This window comes from Phyllostomus discolor, chromosome X (genome assembly GCF_004126475.2).
Source record: "Phyllostomus discolor isolate MPI-MPIP mPhyDis1 chromosome X, mPhyDis1.pri.v3, whole genome shotgun sequence".
NCBI classification, from domain to species: domain Eukaryota; kingdom Metazoa; phylum Chordata; class Mammalia; order Chiroptera; family Phyllostomidae; genus Phyllostomus; species Phyllostomus discolor.
This window is the reverse complement of record NC_050198.1, coordinates 4,399,262-4,405,013: the sequence shown is the minus strand read 5'-3', so window position 1 is coordinate 4,405,013 and position 5,752 is coordinate 4,399,262. Positions and strand designations below refer to the sequence as shown.

Below are 5,752 nucleotides of genomic sequence, written 5' to 3'. Positions count from 1 at the left end.
GGAGATTCCAGTATACAATAGGAGTACCCATAAAAAGAAACAACTTTAGGTAAAACCAAGCACAAAATCTAGTGAAAAGACTGAGCAGAGAAAGATACTCAATATGAGAGCTCCTCCAAGTGTTTTCCAAAATTTTCAACTTTCTCAATTGCTTAGTGACATTATTCTTGCAGACTGCTGAGGCTTTGCTTAAGCTTACTCAAGCAAGCTTAAGTAAACCAATGTTAAAACACTGAGAATCACTGAGATACAAAAGTAACATCTTGTAGCCTAATGCCATTATCCAAATCCCAAGGTCATAAGGCCTTAATTTATTTCTGGATAGAATCCAAATTAATATTCCCAACATCCACCACATTCTGACTGCCCCAGGAAAGGTGCATGCTACCCTGGGATTTATGTTGTATAGTTTCTAGGCACTGAGCATATTTGTCAACCAAAGAAGACACCTGGTGAGATTGAAGAGAGTAGGAAAAAATTAGGAGAGTCTTTAATGACAAAGAATAAAGTAATAGTAAGGTTGTTAACCACCTTAACTTCTAATTTTCATATATTACATGTCCTGCATCATCAAAAGTCAAGATATTTTGACTTAAAATATGGTATATTCTGAAGCCCCAGGAAAGTTTTTGTAATTTCAATTGCATGTATCCCATGTAGACAAGGGATTAAAGCTTTTACCCTTCAATTTTTGACTTCCAGACTGATCCTCCTTGAAGTTCAGATGTTAGGCAGTCTGAGATTTACAGTGTAATTTATCGACTCCTAACCTCTTCGATTTTGGGAACTGGAGTCATTCATCGTACTTGCCTCTACATCTGCCAGTTGCTTGGGTTCCACAGAGAGAGAACGAAGGAGCCTTACAACCAAATAAACATTAGCATCTTTAGGTACAGTCTTACAGGATAGCCTAGAAGAAAAGTTCAAAGCTCCAACTAAGCTCTTTTCTCTTGTCTTATAGACCAGACAAACAAGCTTACATCTGAACTTCACCCTGGTCCTTCTAGCTCTTCAGAGCTCTGATGTCTCCAAAGAAGGCTTCCCAGCTTTGAAGCTTACAGTCCTTCCAGCACCACTCACATTAATAAGCTCTTATCTGGGACATTGTGTGTCAGAGAGAAGAACAAATGGAAAAGAGAATTCTATACATTGTAGTGTCATTGTCATATACTCTGCCATGTTATTCTGTCTTTTTAATAACCATTTTTCTTTCTCCAGACTTTTGGAATATTAGTTTTGTAATATATACAAGTATGACATAGTCAAGAATCTTGACTTTGTTTCTGAATTCTCACCATCACATTAATCGAATATTTTATTTTGAATTGGTCGCTTGGCCGTCAATTATGAATTAAAGATGTTACATAGAAATCTGGGGTGACATCATTATCCTATGGGGCATAAGAATAGAGCCTCAAAGGGTCAGCACAGTTCTGGGGCATATTTGCCAGAGAATCCTAAAGATCTTGTTATTCAGTTACCTTACTTCTCTATAACTGATATTGCCTAATTTATTTTGAAATAAGCACACTTATTCCAGTACCAGATTCCTGGTTAACAGGTTTGGTACCTCTTAGAATTCCCTGTCAAAATGATCTCACTCTCATTCTTTTGATACATTGTCACTTTTGGAAGCAAATACATCCAACATGGCTGCCAGAACAGCTTGTCAGCCTAGCCTGTATTCTAGCCTCTGAGGTCACTCGGCTGCCTAATCTTGCTAAAGTTAATGGCTAGCTATGAGAGCCATTTTTAAATAACAGGAATTCCTCAAGAAATGACATGAAACTCTAAGGCACTCTATGATGGCACTCTAAGCTTTTAATTTCAGAGCAACCCAGATTGTGGAATAAATTAGCCATGCTAGAATAACTAATTAGCCATGCTAATTCAGATTAAAGAGTGTGTAAAACTCCTGACTCAATCTATAATACTTAGTTTTACAGAATATTTTATATTTATGTTCTAGAGTACTGTTATTTTAAGGAACATTTTATTTTGCTATCCCAATTAGAACAATATTTTCCATCTGGTTATCTGGGAATTCTGATGGCCACAGCTGTGGGGAAATGACACCTAAGGACTAGCTTATGGCCCCGATGACGTAATACTGGGTAGGAGTGAAGAATCAAAGTAGTGATTCTGTTGCCTAAAACATTGATTGTGGGCTGAAATACCTGGCTCAAGAGAGAGGATGACCAGTGTCCAACCCTTGCTTTTGTACTTATTAATTAACAGCATGACCTTTTAAGAACTGGCTTGATGGGGGCACATTTATTTTCTTCATCTCTAAAAAGGTGGTAACAATACCTTTCTTAAACAGCCACTTGGTGGATTCAGTGACTTAATACATGTAAAACATTTAGCCCCAGTGCCTGGATTATAGTAATCATGCTAGTTTTTTTTTTTCTATCGTATTAACTCAAATCACATCTTCCAAATCACATCTTGTTCTAGAAATTTTTCCACTTTTTCTCAGTTGTTACTAATTTCTATCCATCATGTCTTGTGGATGGAAAGGCAAACATACTATATGACATTTAAAATGAATTATGCCACGTACAGGGTCTATCCTCCTCCTCTTCCTTCCTACTGAATTTATATACAATATCTTCATTTAACAAATATTTATTAAGTGCCTATTATATGCCAGGCATTTTTCTAAGTAGCTGGGGATATGGTAGTGACCAGAACAGAGACAATCCCTGCCCCCTTGGAGCATATATTATAGTGGAGAGACACAGACAATAAAAAAGTAATTAATTAGTGAAACAGGTAGTTATCAGTATAGTGTAGCAGTTGGTGGTAAGTGCCATGGAGGAAAATAATGGAAGTTGTTTAAATAGTATCAGAATGTGTTTATGTGGTAGTAACATGTATCAATTTTAATAAGGTGATCAGGTAGTTTGAGTTCCAATCCTTGACTCATTACAAAAAAGAAGAATAATTTTTTTGAAATTATGAGCTTTCAGATTGGTAGGAGGTTAAATAGTATTGAGTAAAATTAAGAGACTATCGTCTTAATCAGCGTTCCTAGGACCAACCTTGGACTTAGTGTAACAGGCTGTATCTGGATATTGTTCCACTCTGTGTGGATCTCCTCTTCCAGCTCGGTAGAAGGAACTCTCTGAGTATATAGGAAAGCTGGGAATATGGATTCAGTAACTAGCCTTGGCCAAGCCTCACCGATGGCCCAGACCACACAAATCCCTTACAACAGTGATTTTCAACTGGTGTGCTATAAAAAAATTTAAGTATCTGACTATTTATTCAGGGGCATGGATCTCTTTTCCTTTAGATTGTCAAATTTAAAAAATGACAGCCAGCACAACAATAGTCATCTGGTGTGAATGCCCTGTCTTCAACCATAAATATATACTCATAGATCATATAATAATAGAGTTGCACCTTACTGGTCATGTTGCATAATAAGGTAGCATCTGATTAGTTAATTCTTGGTACCATAAATCCTTATACAGGTGCCTGATTTTTTAAAAAAGTCACTTTGGAGCAAAAAGGGTAATTACTGTTTTTTTTAATCATTAAAAATTATACCTATTTTTGGTCAGATCAGCAAAAAATGTAGTTTTTGGTGTGCCTCAGACTTTTAGCAATTAGTTTATGTGTGCCATGAGATGAAAATTGCTGTCTTAGAAGATGAGGAGGAGAGGTTACAATGTCTCCAAGAGAGCCTGCTAGACTTCAAGAAGACAACTACTGTTGGACATTTCTAGTCGGGTCAGAAAACATGGGCCTTATATTCAATCTGAAGACTGAGGTAGAGGCCAATAGGGATGAAGGCTTATTCTAAGATATTTAGAGTCAATTGGGAGGCATTAATTGAAGTGTAAAAGTCTTCAATCGCCCTCAGACTATGCTTTGAATGCCCATTTGGCCTTGACCTGAACTGGCTGTAAGCCACTTGACTTTGACCATATCTCATGTCAACTGTCTTCTCTGAATCTGCATCTTGATCTACCTCAACCTCCCTGTGCTCCTGAGATGTATCTACTTTGCCATAAACCAGCGAAGAAAGGTAATGCTCTGGCCAAGTTCATGAAACTCCCTTTTATCACCTCCTTGTTTAATCCACAGATGGCTCCTTGGGGCTGGGGGTTGTTTCTTTCTTTCTTTCTTTCTTTTTTTTTTATGTCAGATGGGCAATGTGCCGATGTAACAAGGTTTATGAGAGGCACATATCACACAAAAGTGTGAACATCCAATCATCACACTTACGAACTATAAAAGGGTTGGGGGTTGTTTTAAGTAAAATTTCCCCTTATGTATCCATCCAAATTTCCTTCTGAAGTCTGGAGTACCATATTTTGCTGTAATAATGTGCAACCACACTTTTGGCCTAAACTTTCAGGAAAAAATTTTGTTTTAATTTTTAATTTAATTATTTGTTTATATTTAGATACTTGTTTTGTATTGTAAAGAAATTTTAGCATTTATTTTTTAACATATTATGGTACAAGAAATTTTATGTAACAAGTAATGAGAAAACACAAGAACAGATACAAGGTATTTCAGGCACTACCCGAATATAATGTGCATCCTTATTTTCCCCTCAAAAATTTGGGCAAAAAAAGTGCATATTATACATGGCAAAATACTTTCCAGCACATTGGGATTCTGAAGAAGTAAGATTGTTTTTCTTTGGTCTTAACTGAAAAGGCATATTTGGCTAACCATCTCTAGCTGACAACTGTCAAATGTTTATCTCCGTCCCTGACTTTTCTGCCAAACAGCAGATTTGTTTATCTAATGCCTTCTCAACATCCTCACTTGGATCTCTCATAGTTATCACACACCTGACTGAACTCCTAGTCTTCCTTCCAAACTGATATATCTGCAACCTTCTTCATCTAAATCGATGTCAACCTTGTCCTTCCAGTTGTTCAGTCCAAAAGCCCTGTAGTGATCCCTGACTCTCTTTTTCTTTCACAGCCAACATCCAATTCACCAGTAAATCCTGTTGGTTTTCTGTCAAAATATATTCAAGATCCAGCTACCGTTCACAAATTTTACTGCTACCACATGCTGCCATTATATCTCACCTGGTTTATTTCAATAGCCTCCTTCCTAGTCTCTCGGCTTATAGTCTTGCCCATATGTAGTCTGTTCTCCATACAGCAACCAGAGTGACTGTTTTCAAAGGCAAGTGAGGTCACATCACTCCTTTGTTCAAACTCTACCATGAATTCTAATTTTAATTTGGATAAAGGCTCAAGTTTTGCTCCTTAGGCTCTAGATGTAAATCAATGCTCGTGGCTCTAGTTTTACCTGATATATTGCACAGTCTGAGCGTGAAAAAGAAATTAGATTACATGGCAAGCACTATATTATCATACATTTAGACCAGTAATAGTCAGTACAACCTCCCTGGAATCCAGTTTGTTCTCATAAATTTGAACTCTGTTGGAAATATCTGTCAGTTTGGCTAATAAAGATAATCTTTGCTTTATCTATAGGAAAAAATGACCATTATGCAACTAGAGATGTAAACAGGAAAGAGCTTTAGCTTTTTCTTTGAACTAAAAAGTCAGCTGGTTATTTATTTTCTGCAAAGTACTTATAAATTCACTTTGTACAGTAAATATGTGGTCAAAACCGATTATACTAAATGCAAGTAATTCTTGGCCATGTAAGTTTTAAATTCTTTAGGCTTTATATTCCTGATACCCATTTTTCTTTTCATCAGAAGCATTACTCTATCAATTTTAAGATAAAAAATAGCTGAAAACATCCT

General features: G+C 36.5%; 1 non-coding gene across 1 annotated transcript; it reads right to left on the bottom strand.

Moving 5' to 3' along the window:
• Positions 1-4,150: 4,150 nt before the first annotated feature.
• On the bottom strand, positions 4,151-4,251 carry LOC114505901. The gene has a single exon (XR_003685353.1). It is a non-coding gene; the product is annotated as a small nucleolar RNA U13 (small nucleolar RNA).
• Positions 4,252-5,752: the final 1,501 nt, after the last annotated feature.